General features: G+C 38.9%; 2 pseudogenes; one reads left to right on the plus strand and one right to left on the minus strand.

Annotated features, from left to right (window-relative positions):
* The window catches only part of LOC118522183 (eukaryotic translation initiation factor 3 subunit E-like), an 81,543-nt pseudogene extending 76,137 nt beyond the window's left edge, over window positions 1–5,406 (minus strand).
* On the plus strand, window positions 5,251–8,119 carry LOC118522177 (vacuolar protein sorting-associated protein 4B pseudogene; annotated as a pseudogene).
* The last annotated feature ends 8,427 nt before the right edge of the window (window positions 8,120–16,546 follow it).

Genomic DNA, 16,546 nt, shown 5'->3' on the forward strand with positions numbered 1-16,546 from the left:
GGTTTCCTTGGTTCTAAAATTTGCAAGTTTTACTATTACATGCTGGGGCATTGGCCTATTTTCCTTGATCTTGCGAGGGGTCCTCTCTGCCTCTAGGACTCGAATGTTTGTTTCATTCCCCAGATTAGTGAAGTTCTCAGCTACGGTTTGCTCAAATACATCTTCTAGTCCTCTCTCTCTCTCCACTCCCTCCGGGATTCCAATTATTCTGACATTGGAACGCTTCATGGTGTCACTTATTTCTCTGATTCTATTTTCATAGATTCTGAGTTGTTTTTCCCTGGCCTCCTCTTTTCCCTTTTTATCTATTATTTTGTCTTCCAGGTCGCTTATTCGTTCTTCTGCCTCACTTAGCCTAGCTGTTAGATTATCTAGATTGGATTGGATCTCATTGATAGCATTTTTAAGTTCTGCCAATTCAGCTTTCATTTCTGCCCTTAGAGACTCTATGTTGCCATTAATCGATTTCTCCATTCTAGCTATTGTCTTCACAATTGCTAGCCTGAATTCCATCTCCGACATCTTGGTTATATCTGCATCCATTTGTAAATCTGCAGCATAAGTCATAATCTCTGAGTCTTTTCTATTTTGGGGGTTCCTCCTCCTAGTCATTCTGTTGATGGGTGGTTGAGGGAATGTAGAGTCCAAATTATTGACCAGAACTGAAGCAAGATGCACCTGTGTTCTAGGGACCTTAGGGTTGCTGGCCTCTTGTTTTCCTAGCCTGTCTTCTGGGGGAGGGGCCTGCCGCACTGTAACTCAGGCAACCCTGTTTGGGCGGAGTTGCCCTGCCCCCCTGCGGCAGGGGATGGGCTCAGTGGGAATCAGTTTTGGGGGCTTTTGTTCTCTGGTGGCTTTTCCTGGTGGCTTTCTGTGTCTCTTCCGCGAGTCAGAGCAGAAGAGACCCTTTCCAACCCTCTGCCTCAGAGTAGAGAGTTTGCAGTCTGTTCTTCAGTGAGGTCTCCAGGCCACACTGTCCCCGTTTCTGTCCCTGCGGCTATAAACTGCAGCGTCCTGGGTTGTGCGCCCCTCTGCAGTGCTCCCAGTCCTGCTTCCAGGTCGGAGCACACTCTGCCCTTTGTGCTTTTTTTTTTTTAAAGTTTTTATTTATTTATTTATTTATTTATTTATTTATTTATTTGAGAGAGCGAGAATGAGAGAGAGAGAGTGTACATGAGAGGGGGCAGGGTCAGAGGGAGAAGCAGACTCCCCACTGAGCAGGGAGCCCGATGCGGGACTCGATCCCAGGACTCCAGGATCATGACCTGAGCTGAAGGCAGTTGCTTAACCAACTGAGCCACCCAGGCGCCTTGCCCTTTGTGCTTCTAAAACCGCCAGCCGCTCCCAGTTCGCACGAGCGACCCCACTGCTCTGGGTTTTTGCCCCAGGGGCTGCCCTAAAGTCCTTTCCCTGTCACTACCAGTCTGCGAGTCTGTGCCCCGTCCCCAACGAGCGAGGCTGTTACTCACCAGCGGTGTAGGATCCCCACAGCCAGGCACCCTCCTGCTGCCGTTTATCCTCTGATATCTGCCCGCAGAATCACGGCTCCCCACTTCATACCTCAAAACCAACCATCTGCGATATTCTGTTTGTAGAGATCCAGATCTTCTTACTCTCAGGCTGATTCGTGGGTGCTCAGAGTGGTCTGGTAGATATCCAGATCAATTCTAGGGACCAGTTGAAATAGGGTCCCCTACTCCTCCGCCATCTTCCCTCTCCCCCTCCTTTTTTTTTTTTTTTTTTAACATATAATGTATTATTTATTTCAGAGGTACAGGTCTGTGATTCAACAGTCTCACACAATTCACAGCGCTCACCATAGCACTAACCCTCCCCAATGTCTATCACCCAGCCACCCCATCCCTCCCAGCCCCCACCACTCCAGCAAACCTCAATTTCTGCCCTGAGATTAAGAATTCCTCATATCAGTGAGGTCATGATACATGTCTTTCTCTGATTGACCTATTTCGCTCAGCATAATATCCTCCAGTTCCATCCATGTCGTTGCAAATGGCAAGATTTCATTCCTTTTGATGGCTGCATGATATTCCATTGTATATCTCTACAACATCTTCTTTATCCATTCATCTGTCGATGGACATCTTGGCTCTTTCCACAGTTTGGCTATTGTGGACATTGCTGTTATAAACATTGGGGTGCATGTACCCCTTCGGATCCCTACATTTGTATCTTTGGGGTAAATACCCAGTAGTGCAGTTGCTGGATTGTATGGTAGCTATATTTTCAACTTTTTGAAGAACCTCCATACTGTTTTCCAGAGTGGCTGCACCAGCTTGCATTCCCACCAACAGAGTAGGAGGCTTCCCCTTTCTCCACATCCCCGCCAACATCTGTCGTTTCCTGACTTGTTAATTTTAGCCATTCTGACCTGTGTGAGGTGATATCTCATTGAGGTTTTGATTTGGATTTCCCTGATGCCAAGCAATATTGAGCACTTTTTCATGTGTCTGTTGATCATTTGGATGTCTTCTTTGGAAAAATGTCTGTTCATGTCTTCTGCCCATTTCTTGATTGGATCATTTGTTCTTTGGGTGTTGAGCTTAAGAAGTTCTTTATAGATTTTGGATACTAGCCCTTTATCTGATATGTCATTTGCAAATATCTTCTCCCATTCTGTTGGTTGTCTTTTGGTTTTGTTGACTGTTTCCTTTGCTGTGCAAAAGCTTTTTATCTTGCTGAAGTCCCAATAGTTCATTTTTGCCCTTGCTTCCCTTGCCTTTGGCGATGTTTCTAGGAAGAAGTTGCTGTGGCTGAGGTCAAAGAGGTTGCTGCCTGTGTTCTCCTTTAGGATGTTGATGGACTCCTATCTCACATTGAGGTCTTTCAACCATTTTGAGTCTATTTTTGTGTGTGGTGGAAGGAAATGGTCCAGTTTCATTCTTCTTCTTGTGGCTGTCCAATTTTCCCAACACCATTTGTTGAAGAGACTGTCTTTTTTCCATTGGACATTCTTTCCTGCTTTGTCAAAGATTAGTTGACCATACAGTTGAAGGTCCATTTCTGGGCTCTCTATTCTGTTCCATTGATCTATGTGTCTGTTTTTGTGCCAGTACCATACTGTCTTGATGATGACAGCTTTGTAATAGAGCTTGAAGTCCAGAATTGTGATGCCGCCAGCTTTGCTTTTCTTTTTCAACATTCCTCTGGCTATGCGGGGTCTTTTCTGGTTCCATACAAATTTTAGGATTATTTGTCCCATTTCTTTGAAAAAAGTGGATGGTATTTTGATGGGGATTGCATTGAATGTGTAGATTGCTCTAGGTAGCATTGACATCTTCACAATATTTGTTCTTCCAATCCATGAGCATGGAACGTTTTTCCATTTCTTTGTGTCTTCCTCAGTTTCTTTCATGAGTATTTTATAGTTTTCTGAGTACAGATCCTTTGCCTCTTTGGTTAGATTTATTCCTAGGTATCTTATGGTTTGGGTGCAATTATAAATGGGATCGACTCCTTAATTTCTCTTTCTTCTGTCTTCTTGTTGGTGTATAGGAATGCCACTGATTTCTATGCATTGATTTTATATCCTGCCACTTTACTGAATTCCTGTATGAGTTCTAGCAATTTTGGGGTGGAGTCTTTTGGGTTTTCCACATAAAGTATCATATCATCTGCAAAGAGTGAGAGTTAGACTTCTTTGCCAATTTGGATGGCTTTTGTTTCTTTTTGTTGTCTGATTGCTGTGGCTAGGACTTCTAATACTATGTTGAAGAGCAGTGGTGATAGTGGACATCCCTGCCACGTTCCTGACCTTAGGGGGAAAGCTCTCAATTTTTCCCCATTGAGAATGATATTCGCTGTGGGTTTTTCATAGATGGCTTTTATGATATTGAGGTATGTACTCTCTATCCCTATACTCTGAAGAGTTTTGATCAAGAAAGGATGCTGTACTTTGTCAAATGCTTTTTCTGCATCTATTGAGAGGATCATATGGTTCTTGTTCTTTCTTTTATTCACGTATTGTATCACATTGATTGATTTGCGGATGTTGAACCAACCTTTCAGCCCAGGGATAAATCCCACTTGGTCGTGGTAAATAATCCTTTTAATGTACTGTTGGATCCTACTGGCTAGTATTTTGGTGAGAATTTTTGCATCCATGTTCATCAGGGATATTGGTCTGTAATTCTCCTTTTTGATGGGGTCTTTGTCTGGTTTGGGGATTAAGGTAATGGTGGCTTCATAAAACGAGCTTGGAAATTTTCCTTACATTTCTGTTTTTTGGAACAGTTTCAGAAGAATAAGTATTAATTCTTCCTTAAATGTTTGGTAGAATTCCCCTGGGAAGCCATCTGGCCCTGGGCTTTTGTTTGTTGGGAGATTTTTGATGACTGCTTCAATTTCCTTAGTGGTTATAGGTCTGTTCAGGTTTTCTATTTTTTCCTGGTTCAGTTTTGGTAGTTGCTACATCTCTAGGAATGCATCCGTTTCTTCCAGATTACCTAATTTGCTGGCATAGAGTTGCTCATAATATGTTCTTATAATTGTTTGTATTTCTTTGGTGTTAGTTGTGATCTTTCCTCTTTCATTCATGATTTTGTTGATTTGGGCCATTTCTCTTTTCTTTTTGATAAGCCTGGCCAGGGGTTTATCAATCTTGTTAATTCTTTCAAAGAACCAGCTCCTAGTTTCGTTGATCTGTTCTACTGTTCTTTTGGTTTCTATTTCATTGATTTCTGCTCTGATCTTTATTATTTCTCTTCTCTTGCTGGGTTTAGGCTTTATTTGCTGTTCTTTCTCCAGTTCCTTTAGGTGTAGGGTTAGGTTGTGTATTTGAGACCTTTCTTGTTTCTTGAGAAAGGCTTGTATTGCTATATACTTTCCTCTTAGGATGCCTTTGCTGCATCCCAAAGATTTTGAACAGTTGTGTTTTCATTTTCATTGGTTTCCATAAATATTTTTAATTCTTCTTTAATTTCCCGGTTGACCCATTCATTCTTTAGTAGGATGCTCTTTAACCTCAATGGATTTGAGTTCTTTCCTACTTTCCTCTTGTGATTGAGTTCTAGTTTCAAAGCATTGTGGTCTGAAAATATGCAGGGAATGAACCCAATCTTTGGGTACTGGTTGAGACCTGATTTGTGACCTAGGATGTGATCTATTCTGGAGAATGTTCCATGGGCACTGGAGAAGAATGTGTATTCTGTTGCTTTGGGATGGAATGTTCTGAATAGATCTGTGAAGTCTATTTGGTCCAGTGTGTCATTTAAAGTCTTTATTTCTGCCGTTTCGTTTTGGAAGTTCCAGAGAGGAAGCCGCTGCTCGGGGTCCGAGAGCCACCAGCCTGCACACGTTTGGGGCAACACCGGGCGCGATTCGACGTTGCCGCTGTTGGCTTCCTCTGCCCTCGTTCCTCCCCAGAGAATCTCCTCGGATCTCCGCCATGACATCCACCTCGCCCAACCTCCAGAAAGCAATAGATCTTGCTGGCAAAGCAGCCCAGGAAGACAAAGCTGGGAACTATGAGGAAGCTCTTCAACTCTACCAACACGCTGTTCAGTATTTTCTTCATGTAGTTAAATATGAAGCTCAGGGTGATAAAGCCAAGCAAAGTATCAGGGCAAAGTGTACAGAATATCTTGATAGAGCAGAAAAACTAAAGGAGTACCTGAAAAAGAAAGAAAAATCCACAGAAGCCAGTGAAAGTGGGACAGCCAAGTCCAGCTGATGAGAAGGGGAATGACAGTGATGGGGAAGGAGAATCTGATGATCCTGAAAAAAAGAAACTACAGAATCAACTTCAAGGTGCCATTGTTATAGAGCGACCAAATGTGAAATGGAGTGATGTTGCTGGTCTCGAAGGAGCCAAAGAGGCACTTAAAGAGGCTGTGATATTGCCTATTAAATTCCCTCATCTTTTTACAGGCAAGAGAACACCTTGGAGGGGAATTCTGTTATTTGGGCCACCTGGAACAGGAAAGTCCTATTTAGCCAAAGCTGTAGCAACAGAAGCAAACAATTCCACGTTTTTTTCAGTATCTTCCTCTGACCTTGTCTCAAAGTGGCTAGGTGAAAGTGAAAAGCTAGTTAAGAACTTATTCCAACTTGCTAGAGAGAGTAAACCTTCCATTATCTTCATTGATGAAATTGATTCTCTGTGCGGCTCAAGAAGTGAAAATGAAAGTGAAGCTGCCCGTAGAATTAAGACGGAGTTCCTAGTTCAAATGCAAGGTGTTGGTATAGACAATGATGGAATTTTGGTTCTGGGAGCGACAAATATACCCTGGGTTCTGGATTCTGCCATTATAAGAAGATTTGAGAAACGAATTTATATTCCTTTGCCTGAGGCCCAGGTCCGAGCAGCGATGTTTAAACTGCACTTGGGGACCACTCAGAACAGTCTCACAAAAACAGACTTCCAAGAACTCGGGAAGAAAACAGACGGCTATTCGGGGGCAGACATAAGTGTCATTGTGCGCGATGCGCTGATGCAGCCTGTTAGAAAAGTGCAGTCAGCTACTCATTTTAAAAAGGTGCGCGGACCTTCATGAGATGATCCCAACAAAATAATAGATGACCTGCTAACACCTTGTTCTCCTGGTGACCCTGGTGCCATTGAAATGACATGGATGGACGTTCCTGGGGATAAACTTTTGGAGCCAATTGTTTGCATGTCGGACATGTTACGGTCGCTGTCTAACACAAAACCCACAGTCAATGAACATGACTTGTTGAAATTAAAGAAGTTTACAGAAGATTTTGGCCAAGAAGGCTAAACCAAAGACAACGAGGAAGACATTGACCATGTGTGTTCTTTATTTCGTAGGTACTTTTGCCTTTCTTGGATGGCATTCAGATTATTTCCAGTAAAACTCTTACCACAGGGAAATACAGATCTCACTCCAGAGTTCCTTTAATTTTATATGTATTTTTGCTCCATTACCAGTTAAATGCTCCTGTTAACAAAAATTATAAAATAATGGATAATAAGGAAACGAGTGATACATGAATGGCAAAAAATAGGAATTACCCAGTTAAGAAGAGGACTAACATTGATTGAGATACCAGTATTTAGAATTGATGGTATTTGCAAAGAACATTTCTTTTTTTCTTTTTCTTTTTTTTTTCTTTTTTACCAAAATGAAATAGGGCTTATTTTATATTTTGAAAAACAATTCTTAAGCATAATTCTCATCAATGTAAAATTTATTTACTTAATTAAAAAATTTTAAATAATAGAATATTCTCAGGAATGGGCAATAAAACAGCAAAGAGCACTGTGATTGGGCTTGAAAGATTCTGAATTGTGTTCTAGCCAAGTCTCATTGATTTTTGATAGGCTAACATTTTTCTTTGTGTAGATTTCAATAATTTCTTTAAAAGCAACAAGCTTCTATAATTAAATAATACCTTTCACTGTGCAGTCTCAAAAGAAAGACTTTCTAAATTGGTATTGTCTTTGTCTTGAAGAAGAAAATTGTCTATTTCAGTATCTTTTTGTAGGAAGATTGACCAAAAGAGATGGCAAATAAATACATACTTTTTAAATAATTCTGTCATGAAATACTATAAGGGAACTTTTGCTAAAAGGAATGGCTTCCCTTTGAATTATGGGAAGTTTGTGGGTGTGTGTGTACATATATATATATAGATATAATTTTTTTTTTTTTTTTAATATAGGCTACCAAGGGTCTTTTTACCTTTTAAGTCCAGGGAACAGTTTGTCCTTGCCACATATATGTTATCAAGTGTAATGCTTGTGAAGCTTTAGAAATGAGCTAATGTCTCATTAAATAATAAAATACAAACATGATTATGTTATTTTAATATCTCCAAATAAATCTGAAGGTGTATGTTACACACTTTAGCATCAACACTAAGTTGTGCCTTGTGCATTTGCATTGGCTATATATGCAAAAGGATGATTAAATTAGCTGGAATGAGGTTGGTTCCTTAATTACTATAAAGTTCTACCTTGCAAATACTATAGAATAACTTGCATTTTAAAGTATATTTGCACATTTTATGTATAATGCTCTATCGTTGCCTTTGGGTTTTCTGTACAGATTGTTTTTGTTGATACTAAATGGAAATCATAGGCCTGAAATACGCTGTTCTTATGTGAAGTAAATTGATATAACCTACTAAAAAAAAAAAAAATAAATAAATAAAAATAAAGTCTTTATTTCCTTGTTGATCTTTTGCTTAGATGACCTGTCCATTTCAGTGAGGGGGTGTTAAAGTCCCCACTATTATTGTATCGTTGTTGAAGTGTTTCTTTGCTTTTGTTATTTTTTTTTTTTTGAAATATTTTCTTTTTTTTTTTTTTTAAAGATTTTATTTATTTATTTGACAGAGAGAGAGATAGCGAGAGCAGGAACACAAGCAGGGGGAGTGGGAGAGGGAGAAGCAGGCTTCCTGCGGAGCAGGGATCCCGATGCGGGGCTTGATCCCAGGACCCTGGGATCATGACCTGAGCCGAAGGCAGACGCTTAACGACTGAGCCACCCAGGCGCCCCTGGTTTTGTTATTAATTGCCTTATATAATTGGCTGTGCCCATGTTAGGGGCATAGATATTTACAATTGTTAGATCTTCCTGTTGGATAGACCCTTTAAGTAGGATATAGTGTCCTTCCTCATGTCTTATTAAGTCTTTGGTTTAAAATCTAATTTGTTTGATATAAGGATTGCCACCCCAGCTTTCTTTTGGTGTCCATTAGCATGGTAAATGGTTTTCCACCCCCTCACTTTCAATCTGGGGCTCTCTTTGGGTCTAAAATGAGTCTCTTGCAGACAGCATATCGATGGGTCTTGTTTTTTAATCCAATCTGATAGCCTGTGTCTTTTGATTGGGGCATTGAGCCCATTTACATTCAGGGTAACTACTGAAAGATATGAATTTAGTGCCACTGTATTGCCTGTAAGGTGACTGTTACTGTATATTGTCTGTGTTCCTTTCTGGTCTATGTTGCTTTTAGGCTCTCTCTTTCCTTAGAGGACCCCTTTCAATATTCCTTGTAGGGCTGGTTTTGTGTTTGCAAATTCCTTTAGTTTTTATTTGGAAGCTTTTTATCTCTCCTTCTATTTTCAATGACAGCCTAGCTGGATATAGTATTCTTGGCTGCATATTTTTCTCATTTAGTGCTCTGAATATATCCTGCCAGTCCTTTCTGGCCTGCCAGGTCTCTGTGGATAGGTCTGTTGCCAATCTAATGTTTCTACCATTGTAGGTTACAGACCTCTTCTCCTGAGCTGCTTTCAGGATTTTCTCTTTGTCTCTCAGACTCGTAAGTTTTACTATTAGATGTTGGGTGTTGACTTATTTTTATTGATTTTGAAGGGGGTTCTCTTTGCCTCCTGGATTTTGATGCCTGTTTCCTTCCCCAAATTAGGGAAGTTCTGTGCTATGATTTGCTCCAATATACCTTCTGCTCCTCTCTTTTTTTTTTTTTTTTTAAGATTTTACTTATTTACTTGACAGAGAGAGACACAGCGAGAGAGGGAACACAAGCAGGGGGAGCGGGAGAGGGAGAAGCAGGCTCCCCGCTGAGCAGGGAGCCTGACGCGGTGCTCGATCCCAGGACCCTGGGATCATGACCTGAGCCGAAGGCAGACGCTTAACGACTGAGCCACCCAGGCACCCCTCCTCTCTCTCTTTCTTCTTCTTCTGGGATCCCAATTATTCTAATGTTGTTTCGTCTTATGGTATCGCTTATCTCTCAAATTCTGCCCTCGTGATCCAGTAGTTGTTTATCTCTCTTTTTCTCAGCTTCTTTATTTTCCATCATTTGGTCTTCTATATCACTAATCTCTCTTCTGCCTCATTTATCCTAGCAGTTAGAGCCTCCATTTTTGATTGCACTTCATTAATAGCCTTTTTGATTTTGACTTGGTTAGATTTTAGTTCTTTTATTTCTCCAGAAAGGTTTCTCTAATAACTTCCATGCTTTTTTCAAGCCCAGCTAGTATCTTTAAAATCATCATTCTGAACTCTAGTTCCGACATCGTACTAATGTCCATATTGATTAGGTCCCTAGCAGTTGGTACTGCCTCTTGTTCTTTTTGTTGAGGTTTTTTTTTTCTGTCTTGTTATTTTCTCCAGAGTATAGATGAATGAGAGAAGAAAATGCTAACAGGGTAAAAACGTCCCCAGAAAATATACACTAAATAAATCAGAAAAGACCTGAAACCATGGGAAGAGAAAGGGAAAGAAAGAAAAAAGAAAAAAGAAAGAAAAAGATAAAAACAAACAAACAAAAACAAAACAAAGAAAACAGAATATGATCAAATATGATCAGGCTGGTGCATAGATACAGTGCCACACACTAGATTTTGGGTGTATTTAGGTCTGTTAGAAGAAAGTGTCTCCTAAAATTTTAAAGAAAGAAAAACTTATATTGTATAAAAATAAGGGCTAATATGATGAAGGGATGGAATATGAATTAAAGATGAAAATTATAAAAGATTTTATAAAAGGAATGATAAGGTAAGAAGTTGGTTGAAAAAAGAGAGAAGATTTAAAAAAAAAAAGTGAGAGAATGTGATCAGGCAGGAGACTAGAACAAAGCCATACACTAGAGATTTAGGGTATATTTTGATCTGTTAGAAGAAACTGTATCTCAAAATTTTCAATAGAGAACAACTTATATATATATATACCAAAAATAAAGGTAACTACTATGAAGGGATAGAATATGACTCTAAAAATGAAATATAAAAACAATTTTTTAAAAAAAGGTATTGATAAGGTGTTGGTTGAAAAAGGGAAAAATGAAAAATTCAAAAAATAAAAACGACAGTTAAAAAAAGTAACTTTGAAAGACTAAAGAATCATGGGAAAAAAGCATGAATTCTATGTGCAGTATTCCCCTAGCGCTGGAGTTCTGCCATCCTCATTGATTGGTAAACTTGGTTTTGGCTGGCTGTTCTTGATGATCTTCTGGGGAGGGGCCTGTTGCCGTGGTTCCCAAACGTCTTTGCCGGAGGCAGAATTGCCCTGCCCTTGCCGGGTCCAGGCTAAGTAATCTGCTCGGGTTTGCTCTCAGGAGCTTTTGTTCCCTGTAAGCTTTCTGTACAGCTTTGGAGGACGAGTGTGAAAATGGTGGCCTCCCAATCTCTGCCCTGGAGGAGCCGAGAACTTGGGGCCCCACTCCTCAGTGCACCCCCAGAGAAAAGCAGTCAATCACTCCTGTCTCTCCGGTCTCTGGCCGCACTCTGTGCTCACCCAACCTGTGACCGAGCATTTCTCTCTGGCACACAACCCTGTGTGGAATCTCCAAACCCAGCAGATCCCTGCGGTGCGCTCCCGTGCTGCTCCTCCTGGGGGAGGAAGGAGAGTCTGCCCGAATCTGCCGCTTGTTGGGTCCCTGCTGGAGGAGCAGTGGCCCGACTGTGCCGCGGATCATGGTTTATGGCAACCCCGAGCTGAGAGCCCACTCCTCAGCTGTCTCTGCAGCTGGCTTCCCTGCTCTGATACCTGGGAGCTCTGTTGCACTCAGGCACCCCCGGTCTTTCTGTGACCCCAAGGGTCCTGAGACCACACTGTCTCAGAGAGTGTTCCACCTCCCACTTAGCCACTGGAGTGACATCCCTCAGTGGAGCAAACTTCTAAAAGTTCCGATTTTGTGCTCCTTGGCTCTATCACTTGCCAGAAGCGGCTGACGGAGGCCCCCTCCCCCGCCGTCTATCCTCCCAAATATCGCCTCGGATTCACTTCTCCACATGTCCTACCTTCCAGAAAGTGGTCGTTTTTCTGTTTAGAGAGTTGCTGCTATTCTTTTCTTCGATCTCCTGTTGAGTTCGTAGGTGTTCAGAATGGTTTGATCCCTATCCTGCTGAATTCCTGGAACAAGACTAAATCCAGGTCTCCTACTCCTCTGCCATCTTGCTCCTCCTCCATCTTGCTCCTCCCCACCCCATATATGGTCTTTATTATACTGAGGTTTGTTCCCTCTAAACCCACTTTGTTGAGATTTTTTTATCATGAACAGATGTTGAATTTTGTCAAATGCTTTTTTCTTGCTCCATTGTGATTATATATGATTTTTATCCTTCATTTTTTTGATGTAGTGTATCACATTGATTGATTTGCAAATACTGAGCCATCCTTGCATCCCTGGAAGAAATCTCACTTGATCATGTTGAATGATCCTTTTAATTTATTGCTTAATCCAGTTTGCTAATGTTTTGTTGAGCGTTTCTGATCTTAGCCATTATTTCTTCAAACATTTATTTTTCCCCCTATTCTCATTCTTCTCCCTCCAGGATTCCTAGCTCTAGATATTTAAGGTAAAGTTGTTTGAGAGTCAGAATTAATAGTAATTTTAATAAGGTTTTCTCTCCCATTTTGTTATTCATTTCTGTGCAAAGATATGGTGATTTTTGTTTATTTCAATTTTTACTTTAAAATAAATTTCAACACTGATTTGGATGAGAAATTGTTTATGTGGAGGAACTTTTAGCTATGGTTGAGGGATCTGGATTGGAAAGGTAGTATGAAACTAGGGGATAGGGATGAGATGAGACTTAAGTTATACAGGAGATTGGAGTTTTGAACTAGACTGGACTAAATTTTTAATGGCTGTAAATGACTGAAAAGCTGTGGGTTCTGCCCAATATGTTACTAAAAGACAGATGGGGGGGATTGGGAAAGATAAAATCATTCCATATTCACTCTCCACCAAGATAAGGCTGTTCAATTCTGGTTATATTAAAATCGGAAGAAAAGGAACTTGAGACAAAAAGTACTAATAGGGATAAAGGGGGACATTACATAATGATAAAATGGAACACCCACCAACTAAAATTAATTATGAGCATATGTGCATCTAAAAAAGCATTGACACATATAGATGAGAATTGATTAAAATATGGAAATCATAAAATTAATAGAGGGAAATTATCATATGCCTCTCTCTGATCAAATTTCCATAACATGATTTACAAGCTGGATATAAATTCTTAACCCAAGGAATAAAGATTACACATTTCTTTCAAAATTACATTATTTATAAAATTTTACCACATAATAATCCACAAAGGAAGTATCTTGAAATTCCACACATTTTTTGATGAGTGTGCAATAAAATTAGAAATCAATGAAAAGATACCCCAAAAATGGTGTGTCGAAAAAATCAAGAGGGAAACTTAAAAGAACCACACTTCTAAATAATTCATAAAGAATAAAAAATCATAATGAAGTAAAAAATATTTAGAAGTTAAATGACACTGAGAGCATTACTTACTGGAACTTGTGGGACATACTTAAAATAGTATTTGGAGGGGGAATGTATAGCCCTAAAAGCATATATTAGAAAACAAAACACAATAAAACAAAACACTGAAAATTAATAAACTGCTTAACTCATGAAGGTAAGTAAAAGAATGATAGATTGAAAACAAAACAGTGGAAAGGAGAAAATGATAAGGGTAAAAGAAAAACTGTAATGCAACAGACAACAAATAAACAGTAGAGGTGATCCAGAAAAATAAAAGCTGATACTTAAAACAAACAAAAGAGACAAGCCTCAAAAGATAAAAATAATATTAAGAATGAGTAGGGCTAAATAGTATTATGGCAAGCAAAATAAGTCAGTCAGAGAGACAGATACCATATTATTTCACTCATATGTGGAATTTAAGATGAACATGGGGGAGGGGAAAAAAAGAGAGAGGGAGGGAGGCAAACCATAAGAGACTCGTAACTATAGAGAACAAATTGAGGGTTGGTGGTGGGGGGGGTGGGTGGGAGGATGGGCTAAATGGGTGATGGGTATTAAGGAGGGTATTTGTGATGAGCACTGGGTGTTCTATGTAAGTGATGAATCACTAAATTCTACTCCTGAAACTAATATTACACTATATGTTAACTAACCAGAATTTAAGTAAAAAATTGAAGAAAAAAATAAAAATAAGGAAGTCAATAAAAAAATGCCAAGGTTATGAAAGTCATAGTAGACCTTCAAAGAAAAAATGATGAATGCTCCAGATTGACGATACTAGAAAAACATGACAAATGGAGTAACATGTGATCCTGGGTTGACTCCTTTGCTATAAAGGAACTACTGAAACAATTGGGAAAACTTGAGTGGGGTCTCTGGGAGAAGGATATAGGGAACTTCTTTTACTATTCTGATAAACTTTCCAGTGGAATTGTTTACCAAAAAAATTCATAGATGATTATCATGGTAAAAAAAAAAAAAAAAAAAAGAATGAGTAGGGTAATATGATCACAGATGGAGTAGATAATGTTAATAATTTAAAAAATACATAATGCTACAAACACTATATATTCATAATTTATAAAATGTGGATGAAACCAATTTACAGAAAATATAATTTAACAAAATTGATTTATGAAGAATGACAAAACCTTAATGATGGAGCAATCATTAAAGACAAATTAATCAATTTAATAAAAAAAACCCCTCCTTAAATAAAGCATTATATTCAGAGGCTTTATAAACACATTTCACCAACCCTTTAGAAAAATCACAATTTTTATCTATATAACTTATTTCAGTAGATAAACAAGTCGACAGAAAATACAGTCAAGGAAACCTCAAGAAAATAAAATTATAGCTCATTCTGACTTACAAACATGGATATTCAAAAGTTCTAAAGGAAATAATCAGCAAAATAAATCATTCTTTATATACACATAATACATTGATACCAAGTAGTATTTAATCTATGAAATGTAAAGTCGGTTCACATCAGAAAACATACCAGTTTAGATCAAAACAATAACAGATTAAAGGAGGAAACCACAGAATTATCTCAATTTATGTAGAAAAAGGATTAAAAATTCAACTTGATGATAACTAGGATTGGAAGGGAACATTCCTAACCTGATAAAAGTATCTACACCAAACTACATCAAATATTTTACTTAAAAAAGAAAATCTGAAACATTTCCATTAAAGTCAGTGTGCTACTTCTGTTTGCACCTCTAGATCCCCTCTCCACCCTTCTCTACTTAGCTCTGTGCCCCAGGAGCCTGGAATTTACACCGAAGAGCTCCCTTGCTCACTGGTTTCATTGCCATCAGCTGGTGGGGAACCCTAGATCTGAGATTGGAAAGAGAATCAAGTCAGAGTATTTATTCTTCTGTTTTCTTCCATATGAGGTCATCCTGGCTCTTTCCCTTAATGTAGGTCATTACTCTTCTCAAGGTGAAGTGCTTTACATGGCTAAGTATTTTTTTACATATATCATTTCATCTCTTCATATATATATATATATACTATACCTCAATACTTCCCTATTTATACTAATTGGTAGCTAATTATGTAAGAATTATGAAACCAATTGTGTTCTCAGACATTCATGACCACATCTGATCTATGCTACATTTATTTGTATATATGAGTTACCTACAAGTAGCCAAATAGCCAGTATGATATATTTATATCAAATAAATGATACTCATATCAGTGTAAGAACTAGCTGTCTCCTGTTTTATCCATTCTGTAGTAAAGTAACTTAGAAGTTCAAAGCTGCTGATGTATTTATACAAAAATATTATTTCTTTGCTTAGTTTTATGATTTCTTCTTAGCTTCATGTTTTTTCCCACCTTTTCTACTTCTGAATTCTTAATACTCTTTTTTTTACTTTGTCATTTATGCACCATCTCGTCTCAAGTTTGTGCTCTTGGTCTTTTTGTCCATTTTCTTTCTATTTTTTCTATTTGTAATTTCAGTTTTAATGTAGTCTCCCGGGCAAAATCCTGGGCTCTGAGTTTAGTTTCATGCTCCTCCTGGGAAATGACTCAATGTTTTGCACTAACAAGCCTTTGATACAGATCACTCAACTGCTGATTTGCTGGGGAGTGTATGCCTGCAATTTCAAGTTCATCATTCCTGTGATTAAAAAATAATCCTGCACTTCCTCCCCTACTTCTACTCTCACTGCATGTTGATTTTGTAGGCTGTAAGATCTCCAGCCAGAAGTTTCTGGAAGACATTTTTCCTCTAGAGCTTTGCTCATCAGGACTTTAGAAAATAAGCTCAATAGCTTACGCACATGAATGGCTCTCATGGGTTATATCTTTTTGTTGTTGTTTAAAAAAAGATTTATTTAGTTTTAGAGATAGAGAGAGAGAGAGTGAGTGGGGGGAGGGCAGAGGGAGAGAATCTTCAAGCAGACTCCCTGCTGAGCGTGGAGCCTGATGAGGCGCTCAATCTAATGATCCATGAGCTCATGAGCTGAGCTGAAACCAAGAGTCAGCCACTTAACTGACTGAGCAAGCCCAGGCACCCCTCTTGTGGGTTGTATCTTAAAAATTGTTTATTTTGTAAGTTAATTTGTTAGTCCACAGATAGCAATATCTTGGTCAAGGGCTTAGGGTCACAGTCTGTGTGTGCTATTGCCAGGTTTAGTTTTCTAGAACCATGTTGGTACTCCATTCATCAACTCAGCTTTTCTTTAGAGGTTCAAGTGAGCCACAAAGGTCTCATGTAAACCACAGCCATAAGGATATTCTGTCAATTCCCAAATGGGTATTTACTCTTAACCTCTGGTGACCATACTAGTTACATTTTTCATACTAGAAATTTTGACAGTAACACAACTAATACAACTTT

The sequence above is a fragment of the Halichoerus grypus genome, chromosome 5 (genome assembly GCF_964656455.1).
Source record: "Halichoerus grypus chromosome 5, mHalGry1.hap1.1, whole genome shotgun sequence".
NCBI lineage: Eukaryota > Metazoa > Chordata > Mammalia > Carnivora > Phocidae > Halichoerus > Halichoerus grypus.